Raw genomic sequence first — 17,713 nt, 5'->3', positions numbered from 1 at the left:
AGTTTTTACAACTGTTGTGGAGAGGGGCAGCAAATGGGAGCTTGCAGTAGGGGTGCAAGGCAGCAAGTTTAGGCTAAAGGGGAAGGCACTGAACTGAATAACTGGGGGAGGAGGATACGAGTGTTTACATTGGGAAACATATGTAAATAGCTAGCTGGGGGTGTTTTTGAAGGAGCCCTTTTTCTGCTGCATTGCTCCATCTGATTTTTAACAAAACAGCCCCCCGACTGCATCTGCTCTGGAGCGCTTATTTGCTATGTGAAGGAGGCATTACCGTCAGTGAATTGGTTAATACCAGTGTCCTGTTGCAGGGGCAGGGATGCAGGCAAACATTCAGCCTGCCAGCATTTATACCTCCCAGCGTCAGTGTTGGCAAAGCTCGCGGAGGACTGGGGAGGGCACCAGAATAGTTTCCATTCTCCTCTCTGCTGTGGGAACGAGTCTCCTGGGTAACAAATGCTTCTTGTTCTTCACAGAGCTCCACAGTTGAGACTCTGTCTCCTCTCTTGCTGCTGCTCCCTGACTGTCCCAGTTGAACGGGCCCAAGATGTCTGCTTGAGCCTGCCTTAATTAACACTGACAATACAATGAGACTGGCCTTTTGGGGGTCTGGGGGCTGTGCTCTATGGGAATACTTAGCTGAAACTGTTAATAGTCTCATTTACTGCAGCTTGGGTGGAACAGGGCTGTCCAGGACTAGCTCTGTGCTTGCTGCAGTCACCAGGTGTGGAGGTACATCCCTCACTCCTGCTATGGGGCTGCATCATCCCTGAGGCTTGTCCCTGCCGCTTGAATGGGATCAGATGGGAGTGTGGGGCTCAAGCAAAGGCAAGCAGCGGGCTCAGGAGCATGAAGTACCACAGATGGGTCATGTTCATCGCCTGCGGGAAGGACCTGCTGAGCCTGAGCTTTGGGATTGACTGACAGATTGCTCCTACTGCTTTGGAGGTGAGTGGCAGAGCTGCATCTGTGCTGTTGGCTCCAACACATTGTAGATGGACTGCCCAGCCCACAGAAGGCCCAAGGTCCTTCCTTTTGTCTTCCTGTAAAGGTCTCTTTCTGCACTCATACCCACAGCTCTGGGGAAGTCCCGAACTCCTGTCTTTGGAGCCCTTGGTAACTACTTTGTGGGAATGGTCATTGTGTTTTTGGTCAGAAATCTGATTTGAACATTGCACAAAGAGACATTTTAAGGGTCGATAGTGGTTTGGGATCCAGGATGATCGGCAACCACTTCCAGTGATGAATGTAATATTTTTCTGGTATAGCTCTTTAGAGGCAGAAGCCTGTACAAAGTATTGTGTTGTTTAGGCTGTGTTCTTTTGTTTTGTTTGGCAGTTGCTTTGGGTGTATCATGGCATAGAGCTGAAAGTACGAAGATGGTTCTTAATTTCTTTCAACTATGTGTCTGTGTGACATTTTAATCCTGTTTTCTGACTTGCCTAGTGCCCATGAAGGAGATGGATTTTGGTTCAGACTTGTAGGCTTGACAGTGTAGAAGGATAGTAATGGCAACTTAGCCCTCTGAGGAGGGTTAGACAGCAAAGTGAAATAATGTGAGTCGTCCTTCTAGGATGGTTGTCTCAGGGAAGTTGTTTCACTGCTAGAAACATCCCTGCTGGAACAGCCTTTGAGCCCAGCTTGTTTTCTGAGGCCTGTAGCTGTGCCCAGCCTGTGACAGAATGACAAGCTGCTGCATCAGGGAGAAGGGAGAGGGTTCGGGGCTCTTTTCAGAAGAGAAATCTTAAAGTAGCAGCATGTGTCCCTTGGCAAAGCTGCCTGTGCCTTGCCAGGAGCTGCACTGACCTGTATATGGAGCAGGTTACAGCAGCCTCTGGTGAAAGCAAGCTGACCAAAAAATCTTTACATGTGGTCCCAGGATCACAAGAGAGCCTGGCTTTTTGTGGGTAGTGATCTCTGTGCATCTTGCCTTTGTCTTAGGAAGGAGGGTCTGTTGTGGATTGCCTTGCAGGGGTGCCAGGATTTAGCCTAATTTATCGGCAGCACTTTAATCCCAAGCTCTAGTTAATAGCTGGCGGGATCTTGATTTAAGATTTCCTGTGATAGCTTGAACTTTTTACGTCCTGTTCCTGCTAGGTGTGTTTGACACTGATTGAACTACTTGTGGTTGCATCTCACTCCAAGGGTGGCTGCATTTCAGGGATGTTGTGTGGATACTGTTAGTAAAGCTATTTAGGAAAAGGCATCACAGAAATAGAAGAGAAGCTTCAAGAAGCTTCTTGTAGTATTCCTGATCTTTCAGTTTGAGTCCTGCCCATCCTCCTCCTGTGTGCTGCTTTGCAGGAGAGCGTTTTATCTCCAAGGGGTCTGGCTGCCATTGTGAGTTGTAGGAACACAGCACTCCAGTTCCCTTTGCTTTCCAAAGCCAGGAGAAGAGACCTAACAGCTCGCAATCACACAGCATCTGAAACACAAGCTCAACAAAGGATACGATGCTGCAGCTCTATTTTACAGCATTTTGCAGGCTTTGCCTTTTCGTGTTTTCTCATGCTTCCTTCCTGATTTCTCAATTACTGTAAGGATCAATTGTCCATCTTCCAGCTCAACTTGCTCTCTGCCCTCCCTTCCGTGTCTGCTCCCTCCCATCCCTGCCTGGTCTGAGGTCCCGCAGGGACTGGCTGTGAGCTGGGGCGGCTGTGCTGTGGGCATGCTTGCTGCTTCACACGCAGCAACGTCACAGCAGCAGCAGCAGCAGCAGCAGCAGCAGCAGGAGCATTGGAGATGTGGTTGCGCAGACCCTCTGCAATGCCAGGGATGCAGCTGTGAAAAAAAAAAAAAGGACTCTGTGTTTCCCACAGCATCCTGGGGAGACAACACGGAGCCCGCTGGAATCTGAGCACTCGGCACTGGCCGGTGCTGTGGAGCAGTGTGTTCAGTGAGAGGAGACGGGGAAGAGAGGATCCTTGGAAAGGTGAGATGGGGAAGTGATGGGGCGGACGTTTTTCTTACCAATGGTTTTCTGGCCATTGTCCTGCAAAGGGGCTGGTTTGTTTTTGTAGAGATTGCCAGTTACCCAATGGAGCTAAAAGATTTTGGGATTGCTTTGTCTCTTCAGAGGCTGCGTTGCTTTGGAGCTGTTGTGATTGGAATTGGTGTAAGAGAGTGAGGAGGCTGGTATTGCTGTGCAGAATATGTTTGTTCATTGTAGCTGTGAAATAGCGGTTGTTGTGGCCGGGGCTGGCTGTGCAGAGGCGAGCTGTGTTTCACCCTGACAATGCTCTCTTTTTGATGCAGTTGGACAGTTCTCTATTGTGTCTGCCATGACAGCCGAGCCCACACGGATTGTTTTGGTCTCGAGAGCTGCCGTGCTCTCTGTGCATCCCTGGCGGTGCTGCTGCTCTGCAGCATGAAAGCTGTTCTGACAGACAACGCTTCCATGAAAAGCCAGAAACAAAGGACACAGGCAGGGAAAAGGTTGCTGTCTGTGTGGCTTTTGGCTTTTTTTTAATAGCAGTAAACCGATTGCACAAAAAGGTGTTAACATAAAATAGAGAGGCAGGTAAAATCCTGCTCCTCTCCAAGGAAATCTGTGCAGGTTGGAGTCCTTTGTGTTGCTTAGGGTGTGTCTGCGATGCTTGTGAAATGAATGCTTTTTCCTTGCCGCTTTTCACAGATGAGATGAGAAAGGTTGTCTAAGAATGGAGGAATTATTACTTTTAATTACTGAGATGAGTGGTCCAGGCTGGGTACCAGTTACTAGAGCTTAATTACATGGTCTTGTTATAACCAAATCCCTCTTTTCCCTCCCTGCCTTTCTGCTTCTTCCCTCCCCCACTGCTGCACAAATCCTTCCATCAAATTGCCTCTGCAAATGCGAAAGGAGAAGGGCTAGAACAAAGAGAAGGATGTACACGGGAAAGGGATCCAGACGCCGAAGAAGCAATGTTCAGGATGACAGTCAGAAGAATAAGGCGAAAGTATATAAAAAGAAGATTTTGCTATATGTGGTACAGTGATGTGGCTATAGAGGAATGTACACATGGGAATGTAGTAACATAAGGAAATGAGCAAATAGGAGATGCAGTCTTTTGGGGTTATGGAAAATGCTGAGCATGTGGGGTTGCAGTTGCAGGTGTTTGGGGGGAAGGTGGTGTTTATGGGAGCTATAGTAGCATTGGCTTATTGTGGAACATACATACAGGGACTGGATTGATGGGTGTTGTAAAGGATGTGTGGAGTATGGAGGAGGTAGAGTTCTGCTTTTTACCTCTGGACACTTTGAGTCTCGTATACTGATGTTGCTAATGAGCAAGTTTGGCAGCTCTAACCTATTCACAAAACCCTTCTGCAATTTGCCAAGCTTGGCAGAGTGCTTGGGGGCAGCTCAGTATTGAAGTGACCAGAGAATAGTTCAGATAAAGCATCTTTAGGCCTGTCAGGAGCCCCAGGATAGTAGGAGTAATGTAGGTAAAATGCTAAGTGTTTTGGCAGAGCAGTGGAGGAACCTTGGAGCCAAAAAGGCCATAGAAAGGTCTGAGGGGCGTTGCAGAGCTATAAGAGCAGGGGGTTGTGGGTCAGAGACCAGTGGTAGAGGGCACAAGGGAGGAAAGCCAGGGCTGTCATTGTCAGGTTTTGTCTATATGTCATTTGTACGGTCATTCTGCAGCCTCTCTCACTGTATTCCCTGAGGTGGTCAGTGTTGTGTGCAGACCCAACAGGTTTGTTGAGATGGGAGCGATCCTCAGGGCAGCTGTTTTTGCGGTGGTTTTCTGAAGGAACCATTTTATGGCTGCAGATTCTCAGGCAGTTTTTCACTCTCCATTCCTATATTGTGGTAAGGCTCTCTGGTCTTTACGCTTTGTGAAGAAGAAAAACCCCAGAGTTTCTGTTCGGGGTAACAAATAGGGAATACAGGGCTTTCAGGAAAGCCACAGGGCAGAGTGAGCTCTGCCCACAACTCCATGACAATGTATTGGGAGCTCCTTGGAGCTTCCTGAACTGCAACTCCTTCTCATCCCAGGCCTGAGACCTCTCCCTGGGGACTAAGAACTAACTCTCTTTGTGTCTCCAGGTCTCCATCCCGTTCAGCCTGGTGGGACTGGGTAGCAGGATATGCTCCTGCAGGGGTGAGAAGGGGGATTTGTACAGTGAGAGATGCTCTACCAGACTGCATTTGTGCTGTGAAGAGGTGATGCTAGAGAACAGGCTTCTGCAGGAGGTAGCTAGGGGGTAAGAGCAGCACATGTGTATTTGTTTATAGGCGCATTGTGGGCTAGAGGACAGAATATGTGACAAGACATCACTATGCAGGATACATGTATCAGGGTGTGGAAGAGAATTTGCAGTGTGTACCGTGTTTGCCTGACAGAATAAAAAGAAGGTGATGCAGCCTGCTTCGCTGCATGGGAGGGAATACTCCCTGTGCAGGCTGTGTCTATTTAGTTATCATTCTTACAGGAGCATCCATTAAGCACTGAGATTGCACAAATAGTCTCTGCCCTGAAATTCTTACGAGCTAAAAGATGGGCAAGAGCTTCTGGGGACTGGAGCTGACTGAAGTGATTCCCAGGAAGGTGATAAAATCGCTGCTGTGTGTTGTCTTTGCTGCTGGGGATAATGTGCAGCAGGATCTCTGGGATGGGCCTGAACCTGCACTGCAGAAAGTGCAAGTGCCCAGGAGAATATGCAATGGGCTCACAAATGGCCTGGTCATGGCTCCATTATTGCTCGTCAGCGTGTCTGAGGCTGTAGTAGGAAACAAAGACAAAATTCTGTGTCCCAGAGATCTTAATTTCCTTCCAGTCTGATGCTCCTCTGAGTCAAGATCTCACACTGGTGTTGTTCCTGATAGCCAGGCAGTAACCCACCTTTAGCAAACTCATGTTGCGTTTTGCCCCATTTTTCTTTTATTTCTCTGGCTTATTATTGTTATGTAGCATCACGTAGTATTAAGGGCAGGCCAATAGATCTATTCTAGCATGCCTCATTGCCCTCTCTTTCAATACAGGTACAGGCTTTACCTTTATTATTCATCAGTCACATGGCTTTCCCTCCTTCCTCCCTTTTTCCTCATGGATATTTTTATCAAAAGCCCTGATGCCAGCTGTGATCATGCAACAATTTTCTCATTGTTCTGGGATCAAGAATGTCTTGTCCCTCTAACTTGAGTGCATTCATACTCTTGAATTTGTTTCCACTTCAGATAATCTTTTCCTTTTCTGCACCCTCTTTTCCCTGCATTGCCTAACCCGTCATTGCCCCAGCTTCCATATTTTTCTTCTTGCCGAAACATCATCAGAGAGTTTAGCTATTTGGGTCATATCTAGATCTGTCTTTTCACTTTACCTTCCTCACTGCACAGTTGGCCCACTTCCTCTCTCCTTGTTTTCTTTTTGTTTATGTGGCTGAAGAACTTGTTAGGTTTTCTTGGCAAAATTTAATGATGCTTGACTTTTGTGATTTTTTCTGTATCCCTTCCCATGATGTCTTAAGGTGGAATTTTCTTGGATGAATAACTTTTTCCAGTCTTTGCAAGTGCTCTACTTACCCCTAATATCCTTCCTGGTGTGGTTATTCATTCAGGTTGGTCAGGAGCACTATTCTTCAAATTTTCTCACCTTGCTTGGCATATGGATTACAGATTACTTATGGTATACATTCAAAATGTTTTCTGTAGTATTTCCCCAGTCTCTTCATTTTTGCTGGCTTTGTAACTATTTTCCCTAATATGCCAAAGAGCTGCTCTTTTAAAATTAAAAAGGCTTCATTACAGAGCTGCTCGATTTTTACCCTTCTGTTTAAGGTAAACTGGATCAGCTTGGGATCATTCAGTCCAAAGTCACTCCTGTATCACTGATGCTAGGCAATATCTCTGTAGGCAAGGTTCTCATGGACCTGAGCAGTGATTAAACCCAACAGAAGCAAATGGAAAGTGAGAGGTGCCGAGATCTTTGTGAGACACTGAGGATCTGAGATGGAGATACCTCCCTGTCAGCTGTGGAATTGAATGACTGTAGTGACTGGGAAGATTTGGGGTGATACAGTGATTCTGGCAGGTTGAGCAGTGAGTCCCAATCCAGTCTGTAGTCCAAAAGAGCCGGAAGTTTAGCCGCATTCCAGGGCTATGCAAGAGACTGCAAGATAAGAGTGCAAGGAGCTGAGGGCTCATGGCTGGCAGGAGATGAAATCCATAGCAATGATTGATTACAGCTGTGTTGGTAGCTAGCCTTAGTAGGGATTTCTCATGTTATCTGCTGAGCAGGTTCCCTGCATGCCCTAACTTTTATATGTCTGCTCCAGTTTTCTCTCTTCATGGAAATTATTTTAGTGTTTCTTTTCTGAAAGAAATGGGTCAAAGCAGGGACATACCTCTCAACATGAGAGCAAGAGCAGACCTATCCACAAATCCTTCCTCTCTCCACCAGAGTTGTATTGTATCTATGGGAATTTGTAGGTAATGGAATTTTCTATCCATAAAACACATGCAAATATTTCTTGCTGGGCAAGGCTGCTGGTTGTTCAGGCGCAGTCCATCAGGCCACATGCTGGTGGGAGTTTTGTTCATGATACATTAATATCAAGAAACTGCAGGGAAGGTCAGGGCTCAGTGGTTCAGGTGCTACACAGAGCAATGTAAGAAACATCCTTTGCTCTGAAAAGCTCACTAAATTCAAAACCTGACAGGTAAAGCAGCCAGTGGGGCGAGCTTAAAGGAGCACAAAGATGCAGGTGACAAGTTCAAGTGGTTGTTTAGACAGAGAGAAAAGACTGTGGTCATTATAACTAGTAAATGGGAGTGTTCAGCCCAGTGGCAAAGAGCTGAGGTTGGCTGGAGTGTGTCATAGGTGAGGTGGTGAAGGATATTGCCAGCCAAGTGGCAATAGCAGGAGGCAGAGCCACCCTGGTGAATAGTGACCATGATGCAGCTGGGTGACCATAGTGTATGTGATTGCACTTTCTGGCTCAGGCTCACATTCCAAGTTTGAGCTGTTGGGAGAGAGACCATGTGCTGCAAATATACAGCAGACTTTCATCTGATACTTCCCTTGGAGCCACTGTTACCTCAGACTAGACTGTGCTCTGTTCTTGAGGAAGAGTGGGACACCTGGGTGAAGGAGGAGGACTGGACTGGGACAGTCTGCTTTCCCCTTGGTTCCCAGATGTGCAAGGGACTGATCTGCGTGCCTGTGGTCCTGTTTGTTTGTTCAGGAACTCCACTGAATACTCGAGCCAGAAAAATTGGTATACAGTTGCAGGAAAATGAGTTTTGCATGAGAATTTCAGTTATTCTGTGATGTTTTGAGCTAATGAGCGGCTTAACTGTGATGCAGTCAACCCTGGGGAAAATTTTGTGCTTCTGAGTGATGGCTAACACAGACTCAGTTCCAGCCCTCAGAGAATAGGTGTTACTCTTCAGGCGTTACTCTTGAAGGGAGAAGGGAGTCCTTGCTCTCACAAAGTTAGGCTGATCTCATCAGTTTGTTTTAACTCCAGATCTGCACTTGATTCTTTGTAAAATGGTACCAGCTGCAATTGCTGCTGGAAAAGTGTGACCTAAATGCTTTCAGTCGGCAGGCTTTCTTCTGTTCTGCTCTGCCTGCATTGGTGCAGGAGTAACCACATGCTTACTTAACCTCCTTTTTGCCTAGCAATTCCAATTCTGCTTAAATTGTTTACCAGGCCACCTTCTTTTGATCCATCTCTGGGTTTCCCATGGCAAAGAGCAGGGACACAGGCATCACGCTACACTGCCATGTGTATTCTGTGTAGCTCAGGCAGCAGAAGCAGTGCTCAGCATAGCTGTCCTTACAGATGTCCTTCTCAGCAGGGAGAATGACCTGTCTGGAGCATTATGCTAGTGCAATTTACTGTTCTTTGTAGTCAGGCTAGTTCCAGTGCCTGCTTGCACTGCATTTTTCCCTGTAGTGCAGCCCTCAGACCTTTTCCAGTAACTCAGGTGTTAAAGTCGTAAGCCCAAACATGAAAAGATCCAGTGGAGGTATAAATAATTCGTATCTGTGGTCCCAAGTTATTGTTAGCCCATGCAGAATGTCTTCCCTGGTTTTGCTTAGATCCATCTGATGATCCTTGGCTGGAATGACCCCATCTGCCCTGGACTGTGGCTTACTGTAGCTGTCCTCTCCTTCAGCACTTGTTAGTATGTGAATAGTTGCAGTCACTTCTGAGGGATTTATTGGCTGAATGTGGTTTAACATGAGCAGTGGTTGTAGCTTGGCCCTTTGGAAGAACAGCAAGTGGATTTCAGCACGTATCTACACTTAGCTATTTTGTATTGCCAACAAATTGTTCTCTCTCGTTCCCCTGCAATGGCATCTAACTTGACGCACTAGTAAGGTTTGTCCTCCTGCTGCAGGTCATAGTGCTTGAAATGGCTGCTGGAGAGATCATCTTCCATATCCAGATCTCTCCTCCTTGCCTTCAGCTTCATGTCCTATGCCTCATTTTCATTTCTGCAGACATTTGCTATTTATAATTATTATATTTATAAAGCACTCTGAAGGTGGTGACTGCATCTTATTACAGTAAGCCTGACAGCCTCTTTGTTTCCATGTGCTTTCCCTCCCTGTTTTCTCTTAGATTAGCTGCCTTTCGGAGGGGACTTGAGGGAGAGGAAAGGTGAGACTGCATGAAGCACAGAGGGGCCTCAGATGTTCGTAAGGGTCTCTAGACCTTAACACTGTAGGGCTAGCCTCTTCACGGCACAGTAAGAGGTATGGAGAGGAAGAGCTGTCTGAGGAAGATGTGTCCCAGCACTGACAAGCAGCAGTCATGAGGGTGGTTAAAGCACTACAATGGCACCACAGTAGTCGTATGTCATTCAGTTTAGGCCTTGGTATGCCTTCTTGAGTAGCTAATACTAGTAGTCAATGATCTATTGGAGCTTCTCTTTCACATGCTTCTGCTGGTGACTTGCACAAGCTTTAACCACATCAAAGAATACCTCCTCCGTAACTCTGACCTCTCACAGGCTTTGTGCTGCTGATATGATTGGTATTACAGGATGGAGAAACACTCCTAACTGAAGCAATGCATTTGTATTGGTCCTGGAGATGCTGAGGAGTGACTTCCCTCTTTACCAAAAGGTGTTCCACAGCCAAAATTTTGGTCTACTACCGTGTTATCTGCCTTCCCCTGGGCACAAGTTGAGGTTGAGGGAAAAAAAAAAGAAAAACACAAAAACCACTTGGCCTGCTCATCAAAATGAAAGGGAATCTTCTTTCTTTTGTGGAGCCAGGTCGCCAGACCTCACTGATTTAATGAGGTAAGTTTACCAGGCAAACTATCTTTCAGCCCAGACCTTAGTCATTGAGGACCTCCTTATCTCTTGGGGGGATCCACAAAGAGATTTTGCATGAGGGCAGGGAAGACTCTTCCCCTTTTCCTACCTCAAGAATCTGTGCAATTTGGCAGGGCAAAGCCCCCATAAACCACACTACACAAACAGTGAAAAGAAACTCCTCTCCCCAGAGAATAGATATGTAAGAAAAATCGCCTGGTTCCTTCTAGGCTAATCTTCTTACGAAAACCTTGATGTTTAGGAGCTCAATCTTACCGTAAGAAAACAACACGAGTAACAGAGTTACAGAGGATATTCATGAAAGAATACCTTGCCAGCTTCCAAATCAGCTGCCATTAAGCTCAGAAGAGCACCTGGATGTCACTCTTGCCATTTCCATGAGGACCTTTTTTGGTGAATGCCCACATTTGAGTGTTAGACTACATAAGAAATGGAGTGGAAAATTATGGTACCGAGCCTTCTAATGTCGATACATAAAACAGAGGACCTCCCACTTTTCATTGGGAAAGTATGTGCAATTAGTCACCCCAGCTCAGAAGGATGACTGCAGAGTTGGAGAAAATTGAGAAACAGCCCAGGAAACTGCATGAGATCCTGAAAAACTTTCATAAGGGGGAAGACTGAAGAAAATGGAATTATTTGTGTTAGAGGGGAAACTTAGGAATCATGATGTGAAATAATGAATGCTCAAGAGAAAGAGGATGATGATTTATGTGCTGCTCAGTTTATAACATGGAAATTTTCTAGGAAATTAAGGAGGATTATTTGAAACTGATAATGAGAATGATTTTTGCATACTGTAATTAATTAGTCCATGGATATTGCTGTTAAACTTCAAAGTGCAGCAATAATCCCAAATGGTTTGGGGCTTGCATGGATAACAAGACTATCTAATGTATTTATTGTACATATTCAGAACAAAAATTGTAGAGTTTTGAAGTCTCATGGTTGAGTTGAAGCCAATCTCAGTGTATGGGCTTGGGAAAGACAGTGTCTTCTTACGCCTCTGTTGTAGATACTTGTTTTTTTCTCGCAGACATTCGGTACAAAATGGACCCAACAGCTTCATGTGACAATGTGTCCCAGTATGGGTGTGTCCTCGTTGGGATGGACTGGGAGCCTACATTCTTGAGGTGTCTTCCTGAACCCTCCCTAACATCCCTGAAGAGATTAGAAGCAGACCAGTCATCCCTCTGGTAGTCTCAATGTGTCCCCAGAGACTCTTAACTGCTCAACTGCAGTACAGAACCAAAGATCATCCCAGTTTGCCCTCCTCCTATCTCCTGTAGAGTAGGTCTATGCCTACTGTACAGCCCAGCAAGACTTTCCCCAGCAGAAGACTTCGGTTAATCCAGGGTTATCAGATTTAGTTAGTTAGACCCTTAATACTCAGTTGAGCCCAGTCATTCCAAGCCTAATTAGCACATGAGCCGTCTTCTAGAGCATATCCTAAAATAAAGGTCTCATTCAGTGCAGCTGATCACTGTCTCTACTAAAGCTTTTATAGGAAGGGTTTGGTTTGGGTTGCCAGCCCCTGTGAGGGATAAGTTTCTCCTCTCAGAATAAAAGTATGTGTAATCATTAGTAGTGTCTGGTCCACTTTACAAGCATTTTATTAAGGTTCTGTCTTGCCTTTTATTAGTTCTGTTACATGGAAAATATTCTGTTATGTAAATTAATGTTGCAGATTTATCCAGGTCCTCTGAGTTCTACCTCCCCCCCTCCACCTGCCATGCATGTCTGTGTGTGCGTACACACACACGCACACACACACACGGGTGTACGTGCACACATTAAGAAGCCAGTCAGAGAGAGATGGGTGGCAGGACCAAGGACCAGAGAAAGCTCTTGTATGTGAACAGAATGAAAAGCTGGGGGCCAATCAGAAGGGACACCAATGCAGTACAGAAGATAATATTCTTCCTGCCCTAACACAAGGACAAACAATGACGTTAAAAGCTGGCATGTTCAAAAGGACTGACAGAAAACTGCCCCTTTGGCATACAATTAGCTGTGTACTCACTGGCTCAGGAAATTTAAAAGGCCCCAAAGCTGTGAAAATTCAGACAAAAAATGGACACTGTAAGGGATGTCAAGAGTATATAACATAATTATTTAGTCACCTAGCTTAGTATAGAAGGGTTATAAAACCTGCTTCTAGATGTAAACTGTTGTCCTGGGAAGGAAGCTGCTTGGGGGGGGGGGGGGGGGGGGAACGGAGCAGCCAGTCTCTCATTTGCCCACCTAGGCCTATTTTATCTCAAGCAGAGCATCTGGGGTCTCTGCTGGCAAAGATGAAGGACTGGGCTTCACTGACTATATGATCCAGTCAAGATTTCTGTGTTCCTCTGCTGATATAAAAACTTAACAGTAGCTGTTGATCCATGAAGGCTAAATGTGTTCATCTGTCCATTCCTTCCTTCTCCTCTTTCTATTTCTGAGCTAGTGGCAACAGTTGCCCTAGATTTTCTTTCCAGAAAAAACCTTTCTTGATAGACTTGTTTTGGCCAGAGAGGTCACATCAAGAGTTGCCATGTAGTGCAAAGAGCCATTTCTAATCAGGCAGTCTCACCCTAAGACTGGTCCCAGGATTTGTTCCCAAATCTGAAGCTTCTTGTCCCATTATCTTGGGAATCATTCTCCCTTTCTTTTTCCACCCTGAACCCTATTGAAATGAGATTCAGACAGCATTCAGACATGATCAGTTACACAAGGCCTGATTGTTCAAGCACTTGGCTCAAAAAAGGGTCAAGAAATGCCTTAACAATAGTCAGGCGAACAATTTCCCTCTTCAAACCTGTATGTAAAGCTACAAGGTCTTTTCTTCCAGCTAAATTCTGGGAATTCCTCAATCCAACTCATGAACCAAGAGCAGTTGGGTGTCAGCAGCAAAAATATATGTGGTCCTGACATCCTTCACAGGATGGGATAGATTTGATGCATTAGTCTTGGTAGATGCAGCTTTTATTGGACTGTTACTCAGCCCTCTTGATTTATAACATCCTATCATTCCTGAGTCCAGGTTCTGCCTGCTTCCAGACCATTGAATTGTTTATTGAAAATTCCTGCTTGGCAGAGATAGAAAATTTCTTCCTGTGTATCCAGTTATTGCTTCTGGTCTTCGCAGAGCTTCCTAGAGCTGGGAAGAGTTAAAGTTTTCTGCAGTGTTGGCAGAAGGATGTAGCTGCTGTTGGAAAAGCCATTTAGATGAGCATTGTAAAGAGGAACATCTAATAAAAACAGCCTGCTGCTGGGATTTTTTCCATTTGTATTTGGTTTTGGGGCTTCTGATCTGGTTACACACAGTATATATTAAATTTCATGTAAGATTGCTTCATTTAGAAATAATAAAGCTCTGTGGATGCAGGCATTCTGGCTGTCTGGCAGAGCTGATGTTCATCACTGCTAGGTTATGCCCCATCTGCATTGCTTCTCCCATTCCCTGGGACATGGCTACCTAGTTCTGGTAGTGAAGCCATCATGCTGCAGCTTTGTACAAGTCTGAAAATGATCACACTAGGGTTTTTTGAAATCTCTTGCTGTATTCATCCATGTCAAGGTTCTGTGTAGCTAGTTACGGTGGGTTGCAGGGTGGGATGGTACCTTAATTATTTCAAAAGCTTGGTCTTCCTGAGGCTTTCCTTTATTCTCAGCTGAAAGTAGTATCCACCTTTACTGCCTGCCCTACTCTTGTTATGTTGCAACATGAGGTCATATATCTATAATCTGCCATCCCAGAAATGGCTGTTTTTCACTTGATAATGAGTGATTCTTGTGCATGTGAAGCTTTGGTCTGAAAGGACAGTAGGCATGATTTTACAGTCTCTTTATCTCAGTTGTCTTAACACCGAGTTCCTTATTTCTTGGGCTTTCTTCAGTGGTCTTCAGCACTTTTCCCTTGCAGTGAGGCTTAAACATTGTTTTGCAGCTGTGATGCCTGCAAGGTGTGTTCTGGACAGAAATGCCATGCCACTTTTAATCTGGATATAGAGTAAGCAACAGTAAAGACAGCCAGCTAAGGAGTGGCTGAAGTTTCTATGGGTGTGCTGACCTGTACTGCAGTATGATCTTGTTTACTGTGAAGACAGACCTTGTTTGTTCCCCTTAGGGTTTAGCTCACCCTCCTCCCCAAGTCATGAAGGTGACAGGGGATCTAGAACTATCTGAGATGGAGCTCTCCTTATTTGCTTTTCTTTGTGCAGGTGAAACCCGGTTCTGAAATTATCCTCCCTTAAGCCTTGGATGAGCAGGACCTCTCTTTTGGCAGGGTCTGGGCAAGGCCAAGTTGTCTGAAGCTGGATTCCAGTAAAGGTTTTGAGGGAAAGTCCTGAGGGCCCAGCAAGAGTGATTTGTGACCTTTCATTGAGATACCTTTCCAAAACATGGCAATTTTGGGCATGCTTCAGATCCCCAGCAACCCCTGAAATCTCTGGTGCTATTGAAAGTACTCGCTTACATGAAGCCGCTGTACCCTCTCCTCTGCTTTTTATGATCTTGAGAGCCTTCGCCCCTGCAGAATGCACCTGAACAACCTGCTCAATCACAGTTGCGTGTAACCACATAACAGAGACTTCAGGAGCAGCCTTGGCATTTTGTATGTCTCCAGGCACAGTTCAGCTTTGATCCATGAAGCCACATTGAGTTTCAGGCCTGACTGTCAGTGAGGTGGCTTATTCCATGCCCTGCTGTGGTTGTTGTGCTAGAGATTTTTGAACTCCCAGCTCCCACATGTAGAAGTGGTGGGAAGATCTTCAGGCTGTGCTTCTACTCTCCTTGACTCTGCTTCATCCAGACCTGCCTGCTGTATTGTTTCCATTACTTAACTGAAGCCTCTGGTTCCTCAGCCATGTCTGATAAAGGAACATATTGATGAGGCAGCCAGCTGAGAGTCATAGCCTTGCTTCATGGCAAAGCCCTGACCAAAATTGTACAGTCTCTGGCAGACACCAGGCACATTCAGTGCAGATGAGCCTGGCCTGGGTGGAAAGGCTGGATTACGAGATGTCATTGAAAATGGGGCAGAGGAGTTAGGTGGCAGGGCTCTGTCCCCTGGCTGGCATCTAGGCACCATGTTGTGGTTATAAGAAGTATTGTAGTAAAGAGGAGTAAAACTTGGCATTTTAGCTAGATTCTGCCCAGCAGTTTCATTATCTTATTGGATTTTTCTTATCTTCATGGATCCTTAAGTGCTCTTTGGGAATCATATAGCAGCCAGGCCCCAGCACGCAGACAGATCCATGTTTCAGAAAAGCATTGTGATTCCTGCTCCTGTAATATCTTTAACGTGCTTTCAGAGTGTTCAGACAGAAAGATGCTATAGAAATGTAGTTCTTCCTGCAGCTGCTGCTGCTGCTGCTGGAGTGTCTGTGATAAGAAAGGATTTACTGTGTTTGCAGTTTAGTTCAGCAGTAATCTAAGTGTGATATTAGCAGCTAGAAACATCAAAGTCTTTTTCTCCTCTGTGGATTTTCATATGGTAATTAGGAGCATATAAAATGGGGGTTGGGACAGAGAATTGGTGGAGAGAAGGAGCAGACTCAAACCCAGCTCACCTCTGCTGATGCCTGTGAGTCACAGCCTATAACTGGCTACTGCTGAGTGCCACATGCCAAATGATGAGTCATGGAGCAGCAGAGCACAGAAAGGGGAGAAACTTGTCAGGTCACTGTCCAGCCAGCATGATAGCTGGCGTAGATTTGCTCCTTGAGCAAATGTCTCTAATGTCTCCTCTAAGTCAAAACAGCAAAGCAACTGGGGCTTCTTTATTTCTGACTGGGAGGTACCTGCCTCATGCTAGTTGTGTCATCGTCAGGAATATAGAGTCTACTTCTTTACTTGCTCACCATATCATTACTGTTAGCAAGCCCCTCACCCCTGACTTGAGCAGCTCCTTGCTGCCATGTGGGCAAAGGCTGTGATTGATTGTCACATGGTATCACATGCTGCAGTTTCCATTTTGAACACATTGTAATCCTATGTAATTCTGGGATGTAATGATACATTTTGGCTAGGCTTCGTAGTCAAGCTGTCCTGGAAACATCTGGAAAATCCTCTGGCCCAGGCAGCACCTACCTGTGGAAAGAAAAGGAAAGTGATCTTTTCAGGAATCATGACTTGCTCAGGAGCACAAGAGGAACAGGTCTGAGCTGAGGCAGAAATTTAGGAAATATGTAGTCTTTCTATCTTGCAGCAGCTCCCTTTTAAACATTAGGTGCTGAAATATTCACTCTAGGAACTGGCAGACCAACCTCACTATGCTCCGTGTTCCCTGAAGCAGGGAAGGAGAGCTGGAAGCTTAGGAAGAATCAAACAACTACTATTTCCTTTTAAACCTTTCCTTTCATTAAATGTGCTGGATGATTTATTAAATGATTTAATGAAGGTGTGAATTTGGCAGCGATGTGGTAGCTGGCTAGAAATGAATGAATATCCAAGCAAATACCACTGGCTAATTCTACATTGCAACAACTTAGGCTTCCCAAATCCTCACATCCACCCACTTTTTCTTGCTCAGATAGTTCAGACCTGTCCCTAATCCACTCACTCCATGCCCCTTGCTGTTCACTCAGGCTGTTCTCTGAATGCTCTCCAGCTTGCTGGAATTGTCCTGTTGATTTTTTTAAACCATCTAGTACTTTCTGGCAGCCTTTGGAGTAGCAAAGCTATGGCAAGGACTGACTGCATTACTGGAATCCTAGAAACTGGTGTCTGAGTCAGTGAGCAGCTGTCTGAGCCCCGAGATCCCCACACTGGGTGTCTTATGGAATGTCTCAAGATTTGACTTTCAGTTTGGATTCTTCTCCCAACCTTCTGGCCCTGAGGTAAAGTTATAATGAGTAAACTGGATCTATTTCTCCCCATGGAGCAAAGAGAAGATGCATGTGTTTTGCAGCATTTCTGCTGATTCTTGTTCTGTAGGGCTGCATGACTTCTTTGGGCATGTTGATGCAAATGCCCCATAGGAATCAGGGATTCCTGTGGAACAACCTTCAAAAGAGTGTGCAGCTCCAATACAAAAGGATTTTTGCCAGTTCATTGATGAGACTGAATTCCCATCCATTAGCCCTGTTTTCCCCTCTTTCACCCTTGAGTGACTTGATTGGTCTTCGTTCATCTGAGGAAGATGATGACAATGAAACCACAGCCATACAGAAGAGGCAGCAAGAACTGTCACAGTAAAAGAGTTACGTTGTATATTCAATCTCATGGATGAAGTGACTAGGATTTGTAGAAACAGTAGTCTGTTCAGAAAAGCCTGCCTCTAAAAAGGCAGTGTCTCCTCCAATTGGCAGTTCTGATGATCTTACTCCTGTCTCTGCACCCTCTATGCCATATATAGTATCCTTTCGTATTTAAATCATATTTATCTCTTAAATCTCTGCATGCCTTCCCCTGCTACTGCATTACATTTTATGAGAAACTTGCTTCATTGTC

The 17,713-nt window shown here is 45.4% G+C and overlaps 1 protein-coding gene across 5 annotated transcripts in view; it reads left to right on the top strand.

Annotated features, from left to right (window-relative positions):
* LOC112988027 (AP-4 complex accessory subunit RUSC2) overlaps positions 1-17,713 on the top strand; it is a 63,017-nt gene that overhangs the window by 22,928 nt on the left and 22,376 nt on the right. The window contains exon 1 of one of the 5 annotated variants that reach the window (XM_026108226.2): positions 472-948. The exons of 3 other annotated variants lie outside the window; for them this stretch is intronic. The gene's annotated coding sequence lies outside the window, so the exon portion shown is untranslated. Of the gene's footprint in view, positions 1-471; positions 949-2,484; positions 2,933-17,713 lie in introns of those variants that run through there. One more of the 5 variants, XM_026108224.2, reaches the window with a different exon arrangement.

Source organism: Dromaius novaehollandiae, chromosome W (genome assembly GCF_036370855.1).
Source record: "Dromaius novaehollandiae isolate bDroNov1 chromosome W, bDroNov1.hap1, whole genome shotgun sequence".
NCBI classification, from domain to species: Eukaryota; Metazoa; Chordata; class Aves; order Casuariiformes; family Dromaiidae; genus Dromaius; species Dromaius novaehollandiae.
The sequence above is the reverse complement of the archived record's forward strand: the minus strand, read 5'-3'. Positions and strand labels throughout refer to the sequence as shown.